The following is a 27,057-nucleotide window of genomic DNA, read 5'->3' as shown; positions in this document are numbered from 1 at the left end:
GGTGGCAGAACCAGCAGAGAGTTGTTATTTGAGGGTGGTGTTGGAGAGGGGTGTGGCGTTGGAGAGGGGTGTGGCGTTGGAGGGGGCGTGGTGTTGGAGAGGGGCGTGGCGTTGGAGAGGGGCGTGGCATTGGAGAAGGGTGTGGCCTGCCATTTTGATCTGTAGAGGAGGGAGCCATGACCCTCCTAACAGTCTTATTGTGCTTTGTTGATACTTGCTTCCTCCAATCCTTCTTCATCCTCATTTTAAGAATCATCATAAGCGTTTTATTAAATAGTGGACCTTTGGAGTGCTTAGGGGGAGGAGCTGCTCAGCATTAGTTCCCGCAGGCCCAGCAAGCAGCCTCACGCCATGGCCTCCTACTGGAGGAAGGGATTGGGCTTTCCCCACTCTTCCTGGGCTAGTCTCACTTCAGGGAATTGGTTTCTGGTTGAGGTCTCTGGTGGGACCCTGGTGCTCCATTCTTGGAATGGTAAGAGATAAAAACTCTTGGAGCTCTGCTGCTCTGAATTTGGTTACTTTGGGCTCAGCTGTCTAGGTTTTAAGGCTCCTCGAGTTTTAGTTTCTGTATCTATAAAATGAGGTAACAATATCTTCTTTACCATGGCATGGGAATTCAGTAAGAAAACCCAGAGAAAACCCCTAGCACAGTCCCTGGAACATAGTAGTTGCTCAATAAATGGTAGCTATTGTTGTTGGTAGAATTTAAAAATTGTTCTCCTCTATTCTAAGATCCACCCCCTACATTGCCCCCCCCACATTTTAATATATTTGAATCTTGTTATGTCTTAAATTCAATATGTACATTTTAGATATGGTGGTTTCCTCTCCTCTTCCCTCAAGAATTGTTATTAAACCAGTGGTAACTCTTACAACTAGAAGTTTCTCAGATCAGATAAAATGTAGTATCAGAGTTCTGTTCCTGATCCTCAGCTGGGACTACAGTAATCTCCAGGCTAGCCAATAACCTGCTTTTAAAAAGGGAGATTAACAGGTGTTAAAAATGTATTTGCAGCTACTTGAGCAAAATTAAGACAGTATTGAAGAAAGGGGGAGTTTGCAGAAAAGTGGCTGACTGTGCAAAGCATTTCATGGAAAGGAAAATTATTTTAGAATCTCTTTGATTAGGTGTTTCCAGCGCCAGGTCTCCAGTTCCATCCTGTTCTGCCTGCCTGCCTCTTCTGTAGGGGAGTCTCTCTCCTCCTTTGGGATTATCCAGCTTAGAAGCTTTATTAGAGTCTATAGGATGAGGAGGTCTGCACATTTGTGACTTAGGGTGTCTTCAATATCCCTGCATAGATCAGTCTACAAAATGCACTCAGTTGAAAAACCCAACAGTCTAGGGCCGAATTTAATGATCTGGAAGACATCAGGAAATAGCAAACTGTGGTTACTTCTGGCCCCTCCATTCATATCCCTCCCTTTTTACTGTGTAAAGAATTTGGAGATGTCCTAAGTCTCTCTATTTGGGTTTGTATATGTGTGTACATGAGTGTGTGCTGTTCAATTAGGGGACCTGATCAATACTACTGAGAAAATCGCTTACTGAAATCATTCCAGAGAATTAACGGGTTGTGTAGCCAAAGGAGGCTTCCAATGCCATCATGGTATCCAGGCGTGGGGCTATGAGCTGAGCCCTTCTGGGGTCCTATCTTCCTTTTTTTTTTTTTTTGAGACAGAGTCTTGCTCTGTCACCCAGGCTAGAGTACAGTGCCACAATCTCGGCCCACTGCAACCTCCACCTTCCAGGTTCAAGCGATTCCCCTGCCTCAGCCTCCTGAGTAGCTGGGACTGCAGGTGCCTGCCACCATGCCTAGCTAATTTTTTTGTATTTTAGAAGAGATGGGGTTTTATCATGTTGGTCAGGATCATCTCAATCTCCTGACCTTGTGATCTACCTGCCTCAGCCTCCCAAAGTGCTGGGATCACAGACATGAGCTACCTCACCTAGCTGGGCCCTATCTTTTATTCCCGTGATCTTGTCAGAGTAGCAAGTAGATGGCTGCTTTCACTAGAGTGAGGCAGTGTAGGCTAAGGACAGCACTCTGGTGGGTACTGCCACCATGACTGCTCCTAACATCTACCGAATGCTTACTACGTGGCAGGTACAATGCTAAACATGCCACTTAATGTTTCCTAATTTGATTCTCACAACATTCCTGTTAGAGAGATTCTATAATCAATACTATTTTGCAAATAAGGAAAGATAATCAGAGACTTGCTGTGTAATTCCCAAGTCTACCCGACACCATACTCCAGAGTCCTCAGTTCTCTGCCAAGATCACTGCCTTTTGGTGGCCCTGGAGGAGTGTGCTGAGAATGGGGACAGATGAGCCAGGAGAGTTCTCTGGGTCCTGAGCTATGCCTGCCCATCTCAGTCCTGCTTCTGTCCTGGGTAGCCCCTTTCTCTAATCTCCCTTTCGGGCTACTCACTGCACAGCTTGAGGGGCACCATTCACATCCTGGTCTGTGGCAGGAGGTAGCAAACATGTAAAGGGGCCAGATAGCATTTTTGGCTTTGTGGATCATACAGTCCCTGTCACAACTACTCAGTTCTGCTGTTGTAGCATGAAAGCAGCCATAGACAATTCCTAAATGAGTGGACATGGCTTTGTTCCAATAAAACTTTATTTACAAAAACAGGTGGTAGGCTGGATTTGGCCCACAGTCTGTAGATTGCTGGCCTCTGGTCTGTGTCACTCGAAGGGGTGACATTCACAGAGACAACCACTTGGAGGAGTGCAATAGGGGCCCCCTGCTTTGTGGTGGTGAGGAGTATCTCCAAGGGACATAGCGATTAGCTGGGGTGAATGATGCTCCTGTGTGTGTGTGGCCATATGAATGAATTACGCTTTTTATTAAAATTCTCTCAGCTTAATAATCCTTACAACAGAAGCAAACCTTTCAGCATTCTCAGGATAGCTCTGCAGGCAGGGAAGGATGAAGTGACTCAAGGGCTCTTTCCTCTTTGAGTTTCAGTGGCCTTTGCAGGAGGAACCCTCACATCTGATGACCATGTCACTGAAGCAGTCATTACCTGGAAGTGCTGTTTCCCACTTTAAAGATCAGGCCCCAGTGCAGGTAAAGCTCTTTTTCCTTAGTCCATTTTAGTGCAGCCAAAAGATGTAGAAACTCAAAATACATCGAGAATTTAGGGGAAACCAAAGAGAAAAATGCACACTACAGCCTAAGACATAAATACATCCAGTTTACCACATGTGGATTTCTGACCCTACCTCAGCCAGCTTGTCTCCATTGGTCTGAGTATCTCTTACTCCCCATGCGCTTCTAGGACTTTCTGATAAAGTCCTGTTTCAGGGCCGAGGGTGTACCCTGTTCCTAGGTAATCAGTGGCACGTGGAGCTTGTCATTGTGAATGACCTACACGGAGGATCTCATTCTCAACATAAAAAGGAAGCCCAGGGCCGTGATATGCGAATTAGCTTTAAATAAATAAGAAAGTGTACAAGCAACACAAGGAAAATAAATTACAGAGAGAAAGAAAGTGAAAATCAGGTGTAGTCCTCACATCCAGGAACAGTCACTGCGAATTCTGACACATCATTCCCCATGCCTTTTCTGTACCAGGCTTGGGGCTTTTCTGGACAATAATTATAAACGCATACAATAGTAATGACAGTGCAGCAACAGAAGGGTGATTTTGTCACAGCAGAATAAGCACTCGAAGGTGTTGGTGAGGGGATAGGGAGGGGAGAGAAATTCGAGGGGTGTGCAAGGTTCTGGGCTAGTGGCTGCGGCTTCTGTTTTCTGGTGGCCTGGCCTGGGTGCTTATCCCAGCAGCAGTGGTGGGGAGGGTGGAGCATGGTCATGTTCAGCTGTCTCAGGTGTCCTTGCTCTTCCCGGCCTCAGAAGGTGGGTGGCCACTCTGCTGCAGGTGGAGATGGGGTGGGGGTGGGAGCCGGTGTCTGCTTCTCATTCTCTGCAGCTGCCCATCCACCCTGGTCAATGAGGCTTGTCTATCCCTGCTGAGATCTAAGCCCAGCCATGTGCGAGGGGAACATCTGCTCCCACAGCTGCAGGGCCCTGCAGTTCTGGAACCAGAGTGACTTCAGGAGCCAAATGTGGGGCCACGGGTTATGTGTGTGTGTGTTGCTTGAGGGTGGGGTGCGTTGCAGGTGCAGAGTGGGAAGCAGGGATCTGGTGTCATTGGGGGCATTGCCTTTTACTCTCTGGGCAGCTGGCACAGCTGACCCATTGGACATTAGGGCTACTGAGTCCCAGGGCAGGGCCTAAGCAGTGGGAGGTGGGCAATGATGCCTTAAGCTCAGCAGGCTGTAGGTAGAAAATGGAGCGTAGAATGAGCTTGTCTCCTGGTCTCTGAACCACTCGGCATCAGCAATGTGACAGAGTGGGTTTCTCCTGTTAGCCTGTTATGAGGGCTTTTTGGATGTGGTTCTTCAGAGCCTCAGAGCCCAGATCTTCACAGCTGGCCCCACTTCCATCCCTTTTATTAGCTCTGTCTCCGGAGCTGCATGGATAGCACAGGGGTTAGGAACTTACGCTCTGGTGGGCTCAAATATAAGCCAGAAGTGGGCTCAAATACAAGCCCTTTTGTGTACTGGCTAAGTGACCTTGAGTGAGAGATGAATCTCTCTGTCCTTGTTTGCTTGTCTAAGAATGGGGGGTTTGCTTGTCTGACAATGCCTGCCTTTGGGGGCATGGAAGGATTCGCTGAGTTAATGAACGTATATCACCCAGCCTGTGTCCGTAGCTGTCACTGAGTAGGTTGGTTGCTTCCTTTCTCTTGGTTTTGTTCACATCTATGGACTCTGTGACTGAGCTCTTTGCGGGATCCCGAGCATCTACCATTTGAGGCAGAATCAAGGTCAGTGCCATTAAGCTCCCTGTTTGATCTGGCCATCTGGCCATCACCACTCACTGTTCACCCCAGCGACCTATTTCCCAGGTCTTACCAATATGAGTGTGAATGGGTCACATGGACAACAACAACCTGTTTCCCTGGCTTCTGACTTTACCTACTTACCTGGAACCTCACCCCTGCAAAGTCCCTCCATCCCTGAGCCTGCTGGGAGGGCCTGGGGGCAGGGGGTCTTTTGTGATCACACCTGAGCTGCTCAGCAGCCCATCACTCTGTGTTCCCAGAGCCTGCTGGGCTCCTTCTCTTACCAGGCTCCGTGCTGTTTCTTAGCAGACACCACCGCCCTCCCCGTCATCTCTCACCAGGCCTGTCCTGTCTCTGAAGGCTTTGAGCTATGAAGGTTGCCCTCTGTAGGGGTTTGGTCAGGATGGTGGGAGAAATTATAATATAGGCACAAACCTTCCGACCTTCCAAGAAGGTTTGTGTCTGTATTACAATTTCTCCCACCATCCTGACTGAACCTTAAATGATTATCAGAAATTATTAGGTGATATCAGTTGGCTCTGCTCCTCTTTGGGCATTCCTACTCATAAGCTGTAAAACATGTTTTCTATCTTAAAGGGCAATACAGCCCTGGATTCTCCCAGATATTTAACCCCTGCAGCAAAGAGGGAAATCAAGGAAATAGAACAAGCTATCTCTGAAAGGCAGCTAGATTGCATTGATCCATGGTATTCAATTCAGTTGTTTATTTCTCCCACCAACCTGACTGAACCCCTATAGCCCTCTGCATCTGTGGTGAAGCATGGATTGCTGGGGGTGAGCGTCAGGGCAGATAACTTCTTTTAGTGTATTTTGAGGGTCACTCTCTGCAGGGAGGTGTTGTCCTCACACAGCTCTGCATCCGCCTTGCCCACATAGTTTTTCCCTTGAGGTCCTTCTTTTCACTTTTTATGTACAGCATCCCCCTACCCTTCAGCCTTGAGACCTGGTTCCTCTGAAAAGCGGCCGGGAATAGGTCTGAGAGCCTGACTAGATTCATCCCTGAGGTCTGGCCCTGGGCTTCCTTGGATGGCAAGATCCCCAGGAAGATCCTCAGACCTCCCAGAGAGGCTCTGGCAGGCCTGCCCCGTTGGGATCCCCTCCAAGACCAGATGCCCAGGCTCAGGCGGGGAGGCCTCCTGTCCATGCGAACATTCACTACTGGTTAGGAGATCATCATGGGTCATCTGGCCCCCTCTTTTCCAAAATAACCCTGTTTCCTCTGACCATCCACTTCCTAGCTGCTTATGTTTTTTGTAATGCTCTTTGGACCCTTTCAAATCCTGCTATTGGTTTTGGTGTGGGGCCAGCAGTGGCCCCAGGGGCATAGTCTGAGCAATGCCGATGGTACAAGCTCTTGTAGCATTCCCTACACAGCACCGCCTTTGTATTTGGTGATCCTCGTGGGTAATGTGCCCTGCTCAGAGGGCTTCTCTGGAATCAGGGTGTTCCTGCCGGTCAGCGGAGCTCTAGAGCTCCCAGCCCAGAGGGCTCTCCATCCAGCCTGCCACTTCTACCTCAGGCTTGCCCCAGAGATCCACCCTCATCTCTCTGAAGGCCAATGGTATGAGAACCACCTCACCAGGCCCACCTTGGGGGCTCTTGCTAAAATGCAAAGTCCACAGCCCTCCCCAGGCCGACCGCCATCTTACCCATTGAATATGTTAGACGTAGTGGCTGGTGGAAGAGCTTATAAACTAGCTCTTCAGGGGCTGGAAGAAACAGCTATCCTTGAGGAAAAGTAAACTACTGGCCATAGTAAACAGAAGGAAAGTTGAAAAATCAACGTTAATAAATGTTTAATTAAATGTCTAGAAAATAACTATGTCAACTCATCAACCACAAATCAATTCACTCTCACATAGATACATATCATTTATATTTAAAGTGGGATGCAGATGGCTTTTCATATGTTTGTGTGGGGTGGTGTCCCCTTTAGCAAGAGTACTGGGGCTCCCTGAAGTCCTAGGTAGCTCTGCCCAGACCTTCCCAGCCAGGCTCTGGGGGTGAGGCTCAGAGTCTATGTGTGTGTCAGGTTTCTGGGGTGCTTAGCCATTGTCCGTGGAGTCTGGTCTTCTAGAATTCTTGAGTTTGCCATAGTGCTGACTGGGAGGGTGGTTACTGGAGGACAAGAGTTACACACTCTAGGGTGGCAATTCCCAAACCTAGCTGATCACAAGAACCGCCAAAGCACTTAAACATGAAAATACAGATGCCTGGGTCCTACTCCACTACCCAAGCCTATTAAATAATTTCATCTTGCCAGGTGCAGTGGCTCACGCCTGTAATCCCAGCACTTTGGGAGGTCAAGGCAGGTGGATCACTTGAGGTCAGGAGTTCAAGACCAGCCTGGCCAACATGGTGAAACACTGTCTCTACTAAAAATACAAAAATTAGCCGGGCATGGTGATGTGTGCCTGTAATCCCAGCTACTTGGGAGGCTGAGACGGGAAATCACTTGAACCCGGTAGGCGAAGTTGCAGTGAGCCAAGATCGCACCATTGCACTCCAGCCTAGATGACAAGAGTGAAACTCCATCAAAAAAATAAATAAATAAAAATAAAAAAAGAAAGAAAAAAAAAATTTTATCTGCAGTGGGGCTTGGGAATCTTTACTTTAGTAACATCGTCTAGTGGATTCCAAGAATTAGCCACACTTGGGAACCACTGGAATTGAGGCAAGAGCAACAGACCAGAGCATTCCAAAGTTCTGTGCCTAGAGGTCACCTGGGCAGCTTGTTAACCTTTGAATTTTGGCTCAGCTGGTCTGGGTGGAGCCCCAGATTCTTCATTTGTAAGAAGCTTCTGGTATTGTGGACACTTCCTGTCCGCAAACCAGACTTTGAACTTCAGGGACCCAGATACTGGGCTGAAATTCTGTCTTAGCTACTTACCACATAGGCAGGCTCCAGAAATTTTAATAACATCTGAAAGCTTTGGAAAAGAGATACTAATCAGTTTTCCCTAAAGGGCTGGAGTTTTAATATAGGGCAGAGGGGCAGGTGAGGTTCAATTGGCTCTATTCTCTGTACTTGACTCAGTTACAGATTGGTCTGTAGATTAGGGAGATCTCCCCAAGGCCAAAGCTGCTTTATGTATTTCTTGAATTTCCCAGATTACAGCCAGGAACTAGTTTATTCACACAGAAGAATCTGATTGGTGGCTGTTAATTTTTTCTCCTGGCTTTGTATTTCCCAGATATATCCTTATGAAGTGATTAGATATTGTTCTTCTGCTCTCTTGGAAATTCTATGTGATCCTTAGTCTCTTTTTTTTTTTTTTTTTTTGAGACAGAGTCTTGCTCTGTCGCCCAGGCAGGAGTATAGTGGTGTTATCATAGCTCCTCACTACAGCCTTAAACTTCTGGGCTCAAGTGATCCTCCCATCCTAGCCTTAAGAGTAGCTAGGGCCAAAGGTATTCACCACCAGGCCCAGCTAATTTTTGTATTTTTTGTAGAGGTGGGGGGGTCCTTCTAATGTTTCCCAGACTGGTCTTGAACTCCTGGCCTCAAGCTATCTGCCTACCTTAGCTTCCCAAAGTGCTGAGATTGCGGGTGTGAGCCACCATCTACCGCTTTAATAAGTTTCTTTACTTCTTAAATCAGAGTGGGATTGTGTTGTTTGTGGTTAAAAACCCTAACCGATACGTGGGTGGAGAGAGGCAGGGATCAAAACCACTGAAAATTTCAGAAATTGCTCTTCTACCTTACCCTGTATGCTGAGCCAGGTAGCTAGGAATTTCAAATGTCCCTATAACTTATTCTTTATATTGTGTTTATTAACAATTTGATTGCAAGCTTCTTGAAGGTGGGATTGGGTCATCATTCATATCTTCATTCATTTATTCAATCAGCCAATAAATAGTTATCAAATATCAACTAAGTGCCAGGTAAAAGCTATTTTAACCTGATATTCTGTCTGGAAGAACCTGTGACTGGAGTTGCCACAAAAGTAGTATTCCCGCGAGGGGCTGCCCCAAAGTGTCCTGAGATGGGGCTGGTTGGGATTCCAAAAACAGAAGCACTAAACACTGGGGTGATCAGTCCAGAGCATTTGTTAGAGGAATTTTGTAGGTTCCAGCCCTACAGGGTTCTGTGAGCCCCTCCCTGCTGATGTGGCAATGAGAAATTGTAGAAATAAAAGACACAAGACACAGAGATAGAGAAAAGAGAGTTTGGGACCAGGGGTCCACTGCCAACCAAAGCTCAGAGCCCAGCAGTGGCCCCAAATGCCCGGACGCTCAGACTTTTATTGAGTACAAAGCTGGGGGCAGGGTAGGTAGGGCCTGGCGGTGATAGGGTCAAGTACATCACATGTCATACAGGTGGGGGCTCAGTAATTTTCCGTAGCCGAGATGAGGTAAGGGGCATAATGCGTCAGTTCTTTTTCCATACTTGTCACAAAGACATTAAGATTTACGTTACTTTTACTGATTAATTCTTATAAGAAAAAAAGAACCAGGTGCAGAATTGGATCATGAGATTGACATGGAACGTGACCACTGAAACGCAGCATTACATAGAGACAATTAAGCCCCTGGATGTCTGTGGGCTTATCTGACAGCCGGCAGGCCTTGCCACACGAGCTTGGAGAAGCAGAGTTTTCTCTTAACTTCTCCGAGGAAGGAGACGTCTCAGCTATTTTGGACATCTCCCTCGATAGCTGGCTAAACAGCGGGCGCTTTCCTAGTGCTGGCACTGGTGCTCAGCCAAGGCGCCCTCCAGCAGCCCTTATGCGGGCGTGACAGAGGGCTTAAAGCGTCTTGCCTTAGAGTCATTCATTTCACAATGTTGCTCCAGGTTCACACTTCTGACCTCAGAGGCATTAGTAAAAGAATTAAGATCACCTATGAATAAGATCACATATGAATAACTAATAACTACTATGGTTATATTTCTAGTTACTTTCTTCTTCATTATTTATATGGAAATAGGCTGAGGCTTTTGGCTCCTGCCTCCACACGTATGGGATCTCCCCGCTCCGGAACTTAGTGCTTCTAAGTTAGTGCTCGCAGCAGTTCTTGCAACAGGCAGCAAGAGAAAGGGATGGTCTACCTAGGTATGTCTGCAACCAGGGGGGTGAGGCATGGCGTTTATCTGTGGGTTTCAGGATTTTGGCTCAGGGCCGGGGCTAGTTTCTTTCAGTGTCTTGGGAAACAACCTAAACACCTCTTTCAGTGTCTGGGAATGTTCAAGGTACTGGCTGGGCTTCAAGCCCGCAGGGGGAAACAGGCGGCTGGCCAGGTAACATAGAGGTCACGGCACTTTGTATTAGAGAAAAAGGTGGGGAAACTGGAGGACCCTATACCTGAGTTTCCCGGAAAGCAGAACCTGAGACAAATGACTTATTGGGGAGAGAGACCACAGGGCAGGGATGAGGGGCAGGAAGAACAAATCAAGGGGGAAGGGGGAACCAAAACAAAGATGAACTATTGTGTTGGCTACAGCTGTGGGTGACTGGGTGATAGATCCCATGGGACAGCTAAGAAGCCATATGAAACATGCTCTTGGACCACCTTTCCCAGGTGGGTGAGGAAGAAGCATCTATCTACCCTCTTCTATCCATCACCTATATTAGCTTCCTAAGGCTGCTACAACAAATTACTGCAAACTGGGTGGCGTAAAACAGCAGATATCTATTATCTTATAGTTGTGAAGGGCAGAAGTCCAAGACTGAGCTGTCGGCAGAGTGATGCTCCCCCTGCAGGCTTTAGGGGAGGGTCCTTCCTTGCCTCTTCCTAGCTCCTGGTGGCTGCTGGAAACCCTTGGCATTCATTGGCTCATAGCTGCATTACTGTCATTTCTGTCTCTGTCTTCACTTGGCTACCTTTCCTTTGTGCCTGTGTGTCTCTAAATCCCTTTCTTTTTTTTTTTTAATTGGATTTTAGGTTTTGGGGTACATGTGAAGAACGTGCAAGATTGTTGCATATGTACATACGTGGCAGTGTGATTTGCTGCCTTCCTCCCCTTCACCTATATCTGCCATGTCTCCCCATGCTATCTCTCCCCAACTCCCCAAATCCCTTTCTTAAAAGGAAACTAGTCATTGGACTTAGGAATCATCCTAATCAAGTATAGCCTCATCCTCACTTGAGTACATATGCAAAGATCTTGTTTCCAAATAACATCACATTCACAAACAAAGGGGTTAGCATGTCAACATATCTTTTTGAGGGATGCAGTTCAACCACAACACAGTTATTAAAGGTTTTCCCTGCTATGCTAACTCCACCATAGTTTCAGGTTGCATAGATACTGTATTAGTTCGTTTTTACACTGCTGATAAAGACATACCCGAGACAGGGTAATTTATAAAGAAAACGTGGTTTAATGGACTCAAAGTTCCATGTGGCTGGGAAGGCCTGACAATCATGGCAGAAGGCAAAAGGCACATCATACTTGGTGGCAGACAAAGAAGAATGAGACACAGATGAAAGGGAAACCTCTTATCAAACCATCAGATCTCATGAGACTTATTCACTACCATGAGAACAGTATGGGGGAAACTGCCCCATGATTCAATCACCTCCGACTGGGTCCCTCCTTTAACATATGGGAGCTACAATTCAAGAATTGTAGGAATTATGGGAGCTACAATTCAAGATGAGATTTGGGTGGGTACGCAGCCAAACCCTATCATTCCACCAGCAGCCCCTCCCAAATCTCACGTTGTCACATTTCAAAACCAATCATGTCTTCCCAATAGCCTCCCAAAGTATTTCAGCATTAACTCAAAGGCCTACAGTCCAAAGTCTCATCTGAGACAAGGCAAGTCCCTTCTGCCTATGAGCCTGTAAAATCAAAAGCAAGTTAGTTACTTCCTAGATACAATGTGGGTACAGGCATTGGGTAAATACAACTTTTCCAAATGGGAGAAATTGGCCAAAACAAAGGGGCTACAGGCCCCATGCAAGTCTGAAATCCAGTGGAGAAATCAAATCTTAAAGCTCCCAAATTATTTCTGTTTACTCCATGTCTCACATCCAGGTCATGCTGATGCAACATGTGGGTTACCATGGTCTTGGGCAGTTCCACCTCTGTGGTCTTGCAGGGCATAGCCTCCCTGCTGGCTGCTTTCGTGGGCTGGTGTTGAATGTCTGCAGCTTTTCCAGGTGCACAGTGCAAGCTGTCAGTGGATCTACCATTCTGGGATGTGGAGGATGTTGGCCCACTCCTCATAGCTCCATTAGGCAGTGCCCCAGTAGGGATTCTGTGTGGGAGTTCCCATCCCACATTTCCTTTCCACACTGCCCTAGCAGAGGTTCTCCATGAGGGCTCTGCCCTGTAGCACACCTCTGCCTGGACAGACATCCAGGCATTTCCATACATCCTCTGAAATCTAGGCAGAAGTGCCCAAACCTTAATTCTCAACTTCTGTGTACTTGGAGGCTCAATGGTACATACATGGAAGCTGCCAAAGCTTGGGGCTTGTACCCTCTGAAGCCATGGCCTGAGCTATACCTTGGCCCCTTTTAGCCATGGCTGGAGCAGCTGGGATGAAGGATACCAGCTCCCTAGGCTACACAGAACAAGGACTCTGGAGCCATTTTTCCTTCTAAGCCTCTGGGCTTGTGATGGGAGGGGCTGCAGTGAAGTTCTCTGAAGTGCCATGGAGACATTTTCCCTATTGCCTTGGTGATTAACATTGGGCTCCTTGTTACTTATGCAAATTTCTGCAGCCAGCTTAAATTTCTCCCCAGAAAATGGGTTTTTCTTTTTTACTGCATCATCAGGCTGTGAGTTTTCCAAACTTTTATGCTCTGCTGCCTCTTGAATGCTTTGCTGCTTAGAAATTTCTTCTGCCAGATCCCCCAAATCATCTCTCTCAAGTTCATAGTTCCACAGATCTCTAGGGCAGGGGCAAAATGCCACCAGTCTCTTTGCTCCAGTTCCCACCAAGTTCCTCATCTCCATGTGAGACCACCTCAGCCTGGACTTTTTTGTCTATATTACTGTCAGCATCTTGGTCGAAGCCATTTAACAAGTCTCTAGGGAGTTCCAAACTTTCCCACATCTTCCTGTCTTCTTCTGAGCGCTCCAAACTATTCCAGCCTCTGCCTGTCACCCAGTGACAAAGTTGCTTCCACATTTTTTGGTATGTTTACAGTAGCACCCCAGTCTACTGGTTCCAATTTACTGTAACAGCCAATTTTCATGGGCTGATAAAGATATATCCAAGACTGGGTGATTTACAAAGAAAAAGAGGTTTAATGGACTCACAATTCCACGTGGCTGGGAAGGCCTCACAGTCATGGCAGAAGGTGAAAGGCAAGTTTTACATGGCAGCAGACAAAAAGAGAATGAGAGCCAAGTGAAAGGGGAAACCCCTTATCATCAGATAAGTCTCTCATGAGACTTGTTCACTACTACACTACCATGAAACAGTATGGGGGAACCGCCCCCATGATTCAATTATCTCCTACTGGGTCTCTCCCACAACACAAGGGGCCAGGCTGTCAGTTGTACCTATGTGAACCTGTCAGTGGGCACACTGAATTGCTTGCCGCAGCAGTGGCCTGAATGAGGTGAGGCCAGAGGATCTGAAGTGGCATGTAAGAGGTATCCAATAGGAAAACTGGCAATGATCATGATAGCAGCTGACACTGAGTCCTTCCTGTGTGCCAGGCCCTGTGCATTAGATGAATTTTCTCATTTAATTTTCACAACAACCTCATGAAGCAGGTCCTATTATCTCCATCTTACTGGTGAAGACTCTGCCACTCAAGAGATATGGCTTGGTTGGGGTCAACTCCTCCAACCCTAGAATTTAAGCTCCAGAAGGCCAGAGACTTTGCTCCATGCCTCGGCACCAAGAACAGTTCTGGTATACAGTGAGTGCTCCATGAATGTTTGCTTACTATTTAAATGATGGGGCTAGGATTTGAATTCAGATGATCCAATGCCAAGACCCATGTATTTACCCTAACTAAGGAATTGGTGATGATAAGAACAGAGAGAGATGCTCTCCCTTTCATGAGCCGTAACCTTATTTGGGAGACAGGCATAAATAGGTAATTATAAGTATTCGGTCCTGGGCCCATCCTAGCCTGGTGGCAAGCATGCAGTAAGAGCTGCATATACATTTGGTTGTATATGCTGGTGCTGGGCTTGCGCACCACAGAATTTGCACTTCCTGCCCAGTCTGGCCCATTCTCAGCAATTACACTCTGGTCTCTTCTGTGAAGTCTGGATTTTGCCTGCCAGATGCATTTCATAACACTAATAAACATTCACACCTACTTGGAGCATTTAGTCAGAAAAAATGGAGCCTAAAAGGTCCATGAAGCAATGTGTTTCCCCTTCTGCAAGCTGAGGGAACATTAACTGAAACACATGCTCTACAGAAACTGGCTGCATCATTATTGGAACCGATGCACCCTCCCTCTAACCAATCTATTTTTATTTGAAGCACTTACATTACATGAAACTAAGCATAGTAACTACAGTCAATAGAGATTTATTTGTTTTTATTTAAACTCATATAAATGTGCTAAAGCCAATAAATGTTTTTTGTTCTCCTCTGAAAAGTAAGACATGTATAGAGGAGATGGAAATTTACACATCCATCAAACCAAGAGGGCCCATTTTCTCTGAAACCATTTTTTGGGTTGCCAGTGATTTATGGTGACAAACTAAAGACTGAGCTGTGGAAGTGGGGAGGAGAGAAAGCAAATGTATCCATGTGGTTCATTTATCTCACTTCCTTTAAAGAACAGAGGAGTTAACAATAGAGAAAGGGGACAGAACTGGGGAGTCTAAGTGAGAGTTGGATTTGAGGACTCAGGGGGCAACTGGATCCTTATGATTTTCATTTGCTGTCCAAATGTGCTTTGGAAGCTAGGCAATCAAGTGCAATGCTGGGGAAATCCCTGGCATCATGAGATCTAGATTTGCTTCTATCTAGCCATGTCACCTTGACCAGGTCTTGGGCTTCCTCATCCCTAACTAGAACACCAGTACTGGTTTTGCTTGCTGGTTAAGATCATAGCTTCTCTAGGGCCAGACTGTGGATTGAAATCCTTACTCTGCCATTTACAACTGTGTGGCTTTGGGCAAGTGACTTTACCTCTCTGTGCTTTGGTTTTCTTTCTTGATCTGGGAATGGTACCTTGACTACAGCCTTGTTTTGAGGTTTGAAGAAGTAATGCATACCAAGGACTTAGAACAGGACCTGGCACATCTCAAATACTTGATTAATTCTTCTCATCAGGAGAGCTAGAAAGGAAGTAAAAAAATATTTAATTTGTGAAACTTGTATCCTAACAACGGCAACAAAAACGTATTTAGACCAGAGCCTTTCATCTTGCAGAGGAGGAAACAGACCCAGAGAGGTCTTGAATGTGTTTCCTATTTCTTCTGTAACAAGTCACTACAACACACTTAGCTTTAAACAGCACACATTTATTATTGTACAGGTCTGGGTGTCAGAAGTCTGAAATGATTCTTTTTTTAAATTTAAATTTAATTAAAAAAAACACTTTACTTACTATTATCAGTGTATTATAAAGGATACAACTCAGGAACAGCCAAATGGAAGAGATGCAGAGGACAAAGCATGAGGGAAGGGGGCAGCCCTTTCTCACCCTCTCCAGGAGTGCCACCCTCCCAGCACCTCCCTGTGATCACCACTTGGTAAGCTCTTGGAACTCTGTTCTACGGGGTTTTGATGGAGGTTCTCTTAGGTAGGCATAATTGATTAAATCATTGGTCATTGGTGATTAGCTCTATCCCCAGCCTCTCTCTCCTCTCCAGCAGTCTGGGGGTGGGGCTGAAGGTCTCAACCCCCCAATCACATTGTTGGTTCCTCTAACAACAACCCCCATCCTCCAAGAGTCACCTTGAAACGAGTCTTATGGAGCTAAAGTCGGGGTGCTCGAAGGGTTGCTTCCTTCTTGAGGTTCCTAGGGAGTCTTGGCTCCTTGGCCCCTCCAGCTTCTAGAGGTTGTTCACATTCCTTGTCTTGTGGCTGCACCACTCCCCTGTTTGCTGCTGTTGTCGAGCTGCCTTCTCTCTCTGATTTCTTCTTCCTTCTTATAAAGACTCCTGTGATTATATCAGGCCCAGCTGGATAATCCAGGAAAATCTTCCCTCTCAGGATCCTTAGCTTCTTCACATCCGCACATAAGGCACATAGTCATAGGTTCTTGGGATTATGCTACAAACTTCTTTGGGGGTGGGTCAGTATTAATCTACAGGTCCTAAGATCAATGATTGGTTAGTAGCATGGAATGGTTTTTAGCAAGAGATTACTGGACTTGAATGCTCTTTTCATGTCCTTGTGCTGCCTTGGCTCTTGAGATGACCAGGTGTCCAGGCTGGAAGCATCTGGCCAGGACGAGGAGGTATCCTCAAATGTCTGAGGCCCTCTATCTCAGAGCAGTGGCTCCTACATCAGGTTACCACCCTCCCAGTCAGGAATTACTAGCTGGCAATGCCTCTCCACTTACTGAAGCTGCAGTTTGCAGCTTCCTGAAGGCATGTAGTCTAGGTGGCCTGCTAGCTGGGACCTCAGGGGCATGGGGTGGACAGGCTGGAACCAAAGCCTGGCTGGTGCGGAGCTGGGTATCTGCTACAATATGCTGATGGCATGGAAGGTGAGTGGTAGGAAGGAAGAGATCACCCAGCCTGGGTCTCCTGGATCAAATGATGTGGAATGAGGAAGGGTGTGCTTTAGAGCAGTGTTTGCCAAACCTTAGCAGTGGAGACTTTTTAAATAAAAATTTTAAAAGCATACCCATTAGGATGGCCATGGTAAAAAATCTCAGAAAATAACAAGTTCTGGGGAGGATGTGGAGAAATTGAACCCTGCGCATAGTTAGTGGAAGTGTAAAATGGTGCAGCTGCTATAGAAAGTATGGAGGTTCCTCAAAAAAATTAAAAATAGTATTACCATATGATCCGGTAGTCCCATTTCTGGATATATACCCAAAGGAATTGAAAGCAGTGACATGAACAGACATTTGTACACCCATATCCATCACTTCATTTTTTTTTAGACAGGGTCTCACTCTGTCACCAAGGCTAAAGTACAGTGGCATGATCATAGCTCACTATAGCCTAGACCTCCTGGGCTCAAGCGATCCTCCCATCTCAGCCCCCTTACCTCCAAGTAGCTGGGACTATACAGGCAAATGCTATCATGCCTAGCTAATTTTTTTTTTTTTTTTTTAGAGATAGTCTTTTGTCATGTTGGCCATGCTGATCTTGAATTCCTAACCTCAAGTGATCCACCTGCTTTGGCCTCCCAAAGTGCTGGGACCACAGGGGCATGCCACCATGCCCAGCTACATTCCGTATTTTTTGTAGAGATGGGGTTTCAATATGTTGTCTAGGCTGTTGAACTCCTAAACTCAAGTGATCTGCCTACCTCAACCTCCCACAGTGCTGGGATTACAGTCATGATCCACCCTGCTTGGCCAGCACTTTTTATAATAGCCAAAAATGTGGAAGCAACCCAACTATGCATTGCCTGCTGAGTGGATACAAAATGGATACACAAAATACGCACACACGCGTGCGTGCACGCACGCACACACACACACACACACACACACACACACAAAATGAAATATGGTTTAGCCTTAAAAAGGAAGGAAATTCTGACACATGCTACAATATGAATGAACCGTGATGACATTATGCTAAGTGAAATAAGCCAGTCACAAAAAGACATACTGTACAATTCTGCTTAGAGTAGTCAAATTCATAGAGACAGAATGGCAATTTCCAGGAGCTAGGGGGAACGGGGAATGGGGAGTTATTGTTTAATGGGTACAGAGTTTCAGTTTTGCAAGATGGAAAAAGTGCTGTGGATGGATGGTGACAATGGTAGCAAAACAATATGAATGTACTAAAAATTGTTAAAATGCTAAACACAAAACAGCTCCCACCCTGCCCCTGCCCAAAACCAGGAAGCTAAGAGAGCCGTAAGTGGAGCCGCTGAGGCTGAAGTGGGAGGTGGATGCACACAGCTCTGACTTTTCATCTCCTTTCCACCCTCTGCAGAGGCACCAAGATGTCTACCCGCAACCCTAGAGCTCTTCAGACAGCCCGCGGGAAACCCCGTTTTAAACCCTTGCCAAACTGATTGAGTAATAAACCCCAGCTTCCTGTAACTTACATCCAGTGCACCTTATTGGCCCCGTGAATTCTCTTGCTTTTTTGTTCTCAAGTGGTCTCTGAGTTGCAATGATGGTGGGGAAACACTGCCCTGGAAAGCAAATGCAAGTGGTGCTGTGACTCCCAGGAGTCTACCTGTGGGCTCCAGAAGTGTCGTGTGGTGGCTGCATCAGGTCATCCTGGCCTCTAAAGGCAGTGAGACTCTAGGTCTCTGCAGGGGGAGGGCAAGATGAGGAGGTGCCAAGCAGACATTTTGCTGACGGCTGGAGCTTCCCCTGTTGCACCTGCCCTCGATGGAAAGTTTTGTTCTCTGAGGGCTCCCTTGCAGGGCTGTCTCAGGAGCAGCAGGGGATTAAGTGGAGGGATGGGCACCATAAGCAGAGGGAGCAAGTCTTGCTGCTGTTGCCTGGCTTGTGGCTTCACTCTTGGTCCTTGGTTCCTTGGTGTCATCTCACAGGCTGTGCCCCTCAGTAGTTGTGGCCTTTGTGAGGCTGTGGCTTTCTCTTCCTCTGACTTTGATCTCTCCTTTCTTCCTCCTCCTACTTCGACATCTTTTACCTCCTTCCCCCAGCTGGTCCCTGTGGGCAGATAACTTGACCAGACTGGCTGCTGGAAGCCGTCCAAGGCTCAGCTGGAGTGGGTCATTAGCTCAGGACGATTGAACAGTCTCTGCTCCCCCTGGTTGCACCTTTTGGCTATTGTGAGAAATGCTGCTGTGAAGATAGGTATACAAATTGTCTGTTCATGTTGCTGCTTTCCATTCTTTTTGGGATATGCCCAGAAATGGAACTGCTGGGTCGTGTGGTGCAGCCTGCCCCTCTGACCACTGAAACAGGCATTGGCTTTAGCAAGTTGGGATGCGGGGGGTTGGTGAGAAGGGATTGGGAATAATCCCTTTCACCTGTGTAAAAGGGTCAATAAATAGCTGTCGCTATGCAGTGTGTGGCAAGGCTCATGTGGGTGATACAGACCATAATATTCTAGGAAATTGGAGACAAGAGCCATTACCCAAAATAGGCCCTATGGGGTAAGTGGATGTATTAGTAGTCTTTCCATTGTGAAGACAAAAAGAATCAAGTCAAAAAAAAAATGTGGGAGGGACATTATAGCCAGGAAGTCCACATGTAGACTTAACTTGAGGCCCGATCTCTGTTTTCAAGTGATGTCATTGGGGAATCTCTTCTCTCCATCTCTCAGTTCTGCTTTCTCTACATTGGCTTCTTTTTCTCCATGTGATGGCAATGTGGCTTCTGAATCTTCAGCCTTGCACCCACCTGCTCAGCAGTAAGGTGACCAGCAGGTTGTTTCTGTGAGACTAGAGGTTTCCTGTTGGACATACATTTGGAAGAATAAAGATAAAAGTTTAAAACATAGATTGGATTCAGGTTTGGGTGTCCTTGAATGTCAAGCTAAGCATCTGGGCTTTGGTGAGGGTGTTTGAATAGGAAAGTGACCTGGTTAAATTGGCATCTGGGGAAACTAGCATTGGTACAGTGAAATTTTGACTAGAGAAGCGAGGGGTGGAGATTGAAATGATCCTTGAGAAGGATGCTATAGACCTCTAGGGGTGAGTGGAGGGCTTGGAGTGACCCTAGAACATTGTCCACCCACTGTACACTGGCGTGGCTACCGAGAGGCACAGCCAGGAACTCAGTGAATACTAAAGCTGGAGTGGGTGGCGAGTGGGTGGATGATGGATGAAGACATGGGTGTAGGGATGGCTGGCTGGGTGGATAAGAGATGGAAGTTGTATAGGGAGAATATACATGTGTGAGGAGCCCCAGTGAGGATATAATGAGTGAAGTTCTGCCTAGGGTAGGCATATCAGAAAGGGAAGAGCCTTATTTTACAGTTGCTGATTCCAGCCAGCCAGAGAAGTGCCCACCACCTCCAAGAAGTTCCTTTTTTCCTCATTGCAGATGTAACCCACAAGTCAGCAAAGATTGGGGCCCAATATTCCCCACCTCTGACCTGCTTTGCGTCTTGCATATCAGGTTACTGTTTCTGCTGGAAAATTTTAGAGTGTCTTCCCTTATCAGGGAAATCCTGAGTCTTCATATAACTTGTGTCAGGAGAGGTCGGCACCAATGAATGTTTTCCTGTCTGCCACAGGAGGTTCTATCATATCTCATGTGAGGTTGATTGGTGGGGAGGGATATTGGGCATTCATAAATCTAAAACAAAGTAATTGAATATTTACCACATATTAAATCTTGTGGTAGGTATTGGGACCAAAAGATGAAAAAAGTAGAATAACATTTGTGATTTCTTTGATACCAATGAACAGAAAGTAACCCTGGCAAATATAAGCCAAATGGGCAATTAATAGGAAGGATCCTGGGGTGGTTTCTAGGATTGACATTAGGGGAGACTAGCCAGGTGTCTGGAAGAGCAGGAACCAGGCCTGCCAGGGTGCCCCGTTGCCCCCTTATCAGGAGTCTTCAAGGGACTCCAGAGATCTTCAGCCTTTTATAGCTCCTTAAGACTTAAATTCCCAAGACAGAGAATTTGATTGGCTCAGGCTTGAATCAGGTATCTCTGTTGGGAATGATATGTCATGCGCAGGAGATTAAGGGTCATGAAACAAAGACACAACTGCCCTTAGGAAATGGACTATTCCCAGAGGAAAGAAGATAAACCGCTATTGTGAGCCAGGCAGCCACCCAAATTGGTATTTCCTGTAAAAGCCTCTGTTCCAGAAGCTTCCAAACTAATTGCATCCATTCTTTGGGAGAAATAAAGAAGGCTGACCCAGTATTCCTCTTGATGCCTCAGTGTTCACACCTGTGCATTGGGTTGTTCCCTCTCTTGGCAGGAAGTCATTTGCTCCAGGCATCTGGAGATGCTTATCCCATCTCTGAGCAAAACAAGGCACAGGGACCTATTTCATTGGCCACTCACAAGGCTGGCAAACCCCACGCAGTGCATGAATACCAAAGGGGGATACCTGGGTATTGCTCAAATTTCCTTAACAGCTCCCCTTCAGGGTATTTTGCAATGGCATCCGCAGCAGATGTACCTGTGAAGGCTCCTTCTCCACCGTTGCTTTTTACTTACAACTGGTTAAATTTGTGGTCATCTGTTTTTTTTCCCTTCTGGACAGAGTTGGTGATTGGTGTTTCTGTTGTAAGTGGGTCAGAACCTAAATAGGTCATCCTGGTTTCCTCGATGTTGTAATCGTGAAATGAACTGGGCAAGGGAGGGTGAGGGAGAAAAGCCTCACTGGCATCAGGAGGGAGAAGAAAGGTGTGCTTGGAGCTCAGGGTCCTGCCTTTAGGGGTGTGACACCTTGGTGATAGGCGTTAAGGATCCCTAAGTGAATTGACGGAGCAGTGGCTGTGGGCTTTGAACCAAGTGGAAGATGGTGTGTGCGAGAGCAACCCCGTGTCTGTCTGACTTCATCTCCGACTGTAATAAGAACTGACAGGGATCCTGGACCTTTCAGAGGCTGGAAATATATGGGAGAGGGTAAAGGCAGGAGGAGGGATATGAGGGGTGGTTATGGGCCAAATTATGTCCCCTCCAGATTTATATGTTGAAATTCCATTCCCCAGTCCCTAAAAATGTGACTGTATTTGGGCATAGGCTCTTTAAAGGGGTGATTAAGTTAAAACGAGGTCATTAGAGTGTGCCTAATCCATCATGACTGGTGTTCTTATAAGAAGAAGAGAATTAGACACAGATACATTTGGAGACAAGACACGTGAGGACACAGGGAGAAGACAGCCATCCACAGTCCAGAGAGAGGCCTACAAGAACCAACTCTGCCCACCCCTTGATCTTGGATGTCTAGCCTCCAGAATGAGGAGAAAGTAAATTCCTATTTTTTAAAACACCCAGTCTGTGGCATTTTGTGATGGCAGGTCTAGCACGTTAATAGAGGGGCCCTATGTGAGGCGATAGGGTTGCATTCCTCTATGCTGCTTTACCCATGGAACTGGCTTTTTGAATTCTCTAAGTTTTTTGCATTGGCTTCTGTTCTGGGAACTCATTGGCTCAGAACTTCTGAGGGCAGCTTCTGCCTCGATCCTCAGCTCCTTTCTCCTTGGCTTAAGGAACTTTCCTATTTGACAGCTGAGGCAACTGAGAGAGATTGTTCAGTGCTGACCTCAAGTCCAACCATGGGGTACTTCCTCATCTTCCTTCTCTGCCTTCCTGGCATTCTTTCACACTGAATGGCCACTTCAGAACAACTGTCCTTTTATGTGGGGATGGCCAGGTTACCTCATTTTTGTAGGTAGTGAGACTAGGACCATGAAGGTATCTCACCTGTCAGTGAGCTGGAGACTTCGTTGAGCCCCTGGACTCAGAGTGTGGTGAGCTTAGAAGATTACACTGAGGTCAGAACTTGCCTCTCTGCTGTCTGACATTCTGTCTGGCCAGGCAGGATAATCTGAGGACAGTGGGAAACATGCCCCAGAATGTCTCCCTTGTGAAGCCTATATGAGATGCCACATTTATTCAGTTCTTGGGATAAAAGGCTTTTGAGAACCCTGTGAATTATCTGGGAAGGCCATGAAGTGTTTTCCCCCCACCTGGAACATTTCTTTTTTAATTTTAATAACTGATTGTTCGTTGTTATCATGTGGAAATACAATTGGTTTTCATATATTTTGCATTTGGCTTATTAGACCTTGTGGATTCTGCAGGTTCTATTGGGTTGTCTACATAAACAACCATGCTTTCTATGCATAAAAACGGTTTTACTCCTTCCTTTCCAATTTAATTGCCTTTTATTTATTTTTTGCCTAATTGCATGAGCTAGGACCTCCAGTGAAATGTTGAAAAGAAGTGGTGAGAGTGGTCATTCCAGCCTTGTTCCTGATCTTTGGGGAAAACTTTCAGTCTTCACCATTAAGTACGATATTGACTGTGAGTTCTTCACTGATGTCCTTTAACAGGTTGAGGAAATTCCCTTCTATCTCTGGTTTGCTGAGTTTTATTATTTTAAAATCAGGAATAGAGTTAGATATTAACAAATGCTTCAGCATCTATTGATATGATCACATGCTGTTACTGTTTTAACTTGTTAATCCAACCCTGCATTCCTAGGATATGTCTCACTTAGTCATGATACATTATCTTTTTTCTGTATTTTTGGATGCAAGTTGCTGAAATTTTGTTCAGAATTTTTGCCTCTATGTTCATGAGGGAATATTAGTTTGTGATTTTCTTTTCTCTCTCAGTTGCCTCAGTTGTCAAATAGGAAAGTTCCTTAAGCCAAGGAGAAAGGAGCTGAGGATCGAGGCAGAAGCTGCCCTCAGAAGTTTTTTTTTGGTTTGATTTGGTATCCGGATAACGGTGGCTTCATAAATGCTATGGGAATTATTCCCTCCTCTTCAGTCTTATGGAAGAGTTTGTACTATAATAATTAGCAGTATTTCTTTCCTAAATGTTTGGTACCATTTACTTTGAAGCCATCTGGGCCTGTTTACTTTGTGGGAAGATTTTTATTTTTTTTTTGAGACGGAGTTTTTTGCTCTTGTTGCCCAGGCTGGAGTGCAATGGCGCGGTCTTAGCTCACCACAACCTCCGCCTCCTGGATTCAAGCCATTCTCCTGCGTCAGCCACCCAAGTAGCTGGGATTACAGGCATGTGCCACCATGCCTGGCTAATTTTTTGTACTTTTAGTAGAGACGGGGTTTCACCATGTTGGCCAGGATGGTCTTGATCTCTTGACCTCATGATCCACCTGCCTCGGCCTCCCAAAGTGCTGGGATTACAGGCGTAAGCCACCGCGCCCGGCCTGTGGGAAGATTTTTAATGACAAATTTAATTTCTTTAATACATGAAGGGCTATTCAGGTTAGTTATTTCTTCTTGAATGAGCTTTAGTAGCTTGTGTCTTTGAAATAATTTGTCCAAGTTGGTGAATTTATTAGCATAAAGTAATTCATAATTTTTAAACATAATTTTAATATCTATAGAATATAAGATGAGGTCATCTGTCTCTCTCATTCCTGATATTGGTAACCGGTATCTTCTCTCTTTTTTCCTGATTAGTCTGATGAGTTTTATCAGTTTCTTCAAAGAGTCAGCTGTTAGTTTTTATTATCTTTTTTCCCTGTATCATTCATGTCTGCTTTACTCTATTACCTTGTCTCTGTGCTTACTTTAGGCTCAATCTCCCCTGCTTTATCTAGCTTGTTAAGGCAAAAGCTGAGATCATTAATTTAGTTTGGTCTTTTCTTTCCTGATACAGGTGTTTAGTACTGTGAAATTTCTCCTCAGTGCTGCCTTAGTGGCATCCTGCACATTTTGACATGTTACATTTTCATTTTCATTCATTTCTAAATACTTTCTTCTTCTTCTTCTTTTTTTTTTTTGAGACAGAGTCTTGCTCTGTCACCAGGCACCAGGCTGGAGTGCAGTGGAGGGATCTCGGCTCACTGCAACCTCCGCCTCCTGGGTTCAAGCAATTCTCCTGCCTCAGCCTCCAAAGTAGCTGGGACTACAGGTGCATGCCACCACACCCAGCTAATTTTTGTATTTTTAGTAGAGACGGCATTTCACCATGTTGGCCAGGATGGTCTTGATCTCTTGACCTCGTGATCTGCCCGCCTCAGCCTCCCAAAGTGCTGGGGTTACAGGCGTGAGCCGCCGCGACTGGCCTCATTTCTAAATACTTTCTATTTTTCCTTCGGATTACTTTGTTGACCTATGGGTTATTTGGAAGTATGTTATTTGGTTTCCAAATGTTTGAGTATTTTTTAGAGATTTTTTTTTTTAGCACTTTGCATGGCTTGAATCCTTTAAAATTTATTGAGGAACAGTTTTATAGCGTAGAATATGATTTATCTTGGTTAACGTTCTGTGTGTATTTGAAAAAATGTGTATTCTGCTATTGAGTGGGGTGTTTTTTAAATGTTACCTAGGTCAGGTTGGTTGATAATGTTCACGTCTTTCATATCCTATTGATTTTTGTCTATTTGTCTTATCAGTTATTGAGAGAGATATGAAACCTCTGACTGTAAGTGTTTTCATCTATTCTTCTTGCAGTTCTAGAAGCTCTTGCTTCATGTATTTTGAATCTCTGGCAATATTATTTGAATAATAAGAATATATCATTAGTAATAATTATTAATATAAAATAAAATATAGAATTTGACTATTATTAATAGTCAAATATTATTATTTGACTCTCTGGCAATATTATTTACTCTGAAATTATTTTGTCAGATATTGGTACAGCCACTCAAACTTTCTTCTTATTAGTGTTAGCATGGTATACCATATTTCATCTTTTATTGTTCAACCTATTTCTGTTTGTATATTTGAAGTACATTTCTTTTTTTTTATAGGCAGCATAGAGTTGCTTTTTAAAAATCCAATTTGACAGTCTCTGACTTTCAAAATAAATGGCGTTTAGACATTTATATTTAATGTGATTATTATTCTGAGATATAGCTAAGTTACTTGAAAACAGTGTGATCGTTTGAGGTTTTACTTTTGTTTTCGTTTTGGCATGCAATGGCACAATCTCAGCTCACTGCAACCTCTGCCTCCTGGGTTCAAGCAATTCTTGTGCCTCAGCCTCCTGAGTAGCTGGGACTATAGGCATGTGTCACCATGCCCAGATAATTTTTGTATTTTTAGTACAGATGGGTTTCACCATATTGGCCAATCAGGTCTTGAACTCCTGACCTCAGGTGATCCACCCACTTCACCTGTCAACTACTCACATAGCAAAAAATCTATATATAACTTTTGGCTTCCCAAAACCTTAACTACCAATAGCCTATTATTGATAACATATTGACTAGAAGCCTTACTGGTAACATAAACAGTCAATTAACACATATTTTATATGTTATATGTATTATGTACTGTATTCTTACAATAATGTAAGCTAGAGAAAAGAAAGTATTATTAAGGAAATCATAAGGAAGAGAAAATATGTTTACTATTTATTAAGTGTGAGTAGATCATCATAAAGACCATCTTTCTCTTTGTCTTCATGTTGATTAAGCTGAGGAGGAGGAGGAGGAGGAAGAGAATGGACTGGTTTTTGTCTCAGGGGCGGCAGTGGAAGAAAATCCAAGCATAAGTGGACTGGTGCAGTTCAAACACATGTTCAAGGGTCAACCTTGTTACACAGGACCTGAGCGGTGTTTAGTCTAGGACAGGGGTCCTCAACCCCCAGGCTTTGTACTAGTAGCCGTCCATAGCCCATTAGAAATTGGGCTGCACAGCAGGAGGTAAGCGATGGACCATCACGGGCGATGGTAAACATTACTCTCTGAGCTCCGTCTCCTGCCAGATTAGTGGCATTAGATTCTCATAGGAGCATGAATCCTATTGTGAACTGCGCATGTAAGGGATCTAAGCTGTGTTCTACTTATGAGAATCTAACTAATGCCTGATGATCTGAGGTGGAACAGCTTCATCCCAAACCATCTGCCCTCATTGCCCCCATTTGTGGCAAAAATTGTCTTCCAGGACACAATTTTTTTGGTCCCTGGTGCCAAAAAGTTTGGAGACTGCTGGCTTAGGGCTAATTATTCCCCACTACTGAGTATTCTCAGTAAGACGCTTCAAAAACACCCTTCTGAGTACTCTACGGCTTTTCTGGTCTGGCTAGTGGGAACAGGCTTTATTCCTATCCCTGAGTGAGTGTTGGGTCCTGTTTCCTCTAATCCATTTGAGCAGTTCTTTCCCAAGCCTTTTGTTAGTTTCCTCACTTATATGAAGACTTGAGGGGGACTATCTGCAGATCTCTGGTGATCTCTCTCTTTGAGGGGTCTCCTCTCTGATCATCTCACAATAGCTGCTGTAGTATCTCCAGACACTCAGGTGTCTTGTCAACTCAGGGAGTCTGCTGGGTCCCATTTGCATCAGGGCCTGGAGACTTTCTCAAGGCAGTTAGCTGGAGGTAATCTTAGGACTTATCCCATTTGTTTCTGCTTTCTCAGAAATCACTGGCTTTGGTGTCCATGTTTTCCTTATGTATTATCTGGTTTCCTGGTTATTTCAGTGGCAGGGTAAATCTGCTTCCTGTTATTCTATTTTGGATAGAAGCAGACGCCTTAGATCATGTTTTTTTTTTTTTTTTTTTTTTT

Source organism: Cebus imitator, unplaced genomic scaffold, assembly GCF_001604975.1.
Source record: "Cebus imitator isolate Cc_AM_T3 unplaced genomic scaffold, Cebus_imitator-1.0 Scaffold54, whole genome shotgun sequence".
In the NCBI taxonomy this organism is placed as follows: Eukaryota; Metazoa; Chordata; class Mammalia; order Primates; family Cebidae; genus Cebus; species Cebus imitator.
Note: the sequence above shows the minus strand (reverse complement) of the source record.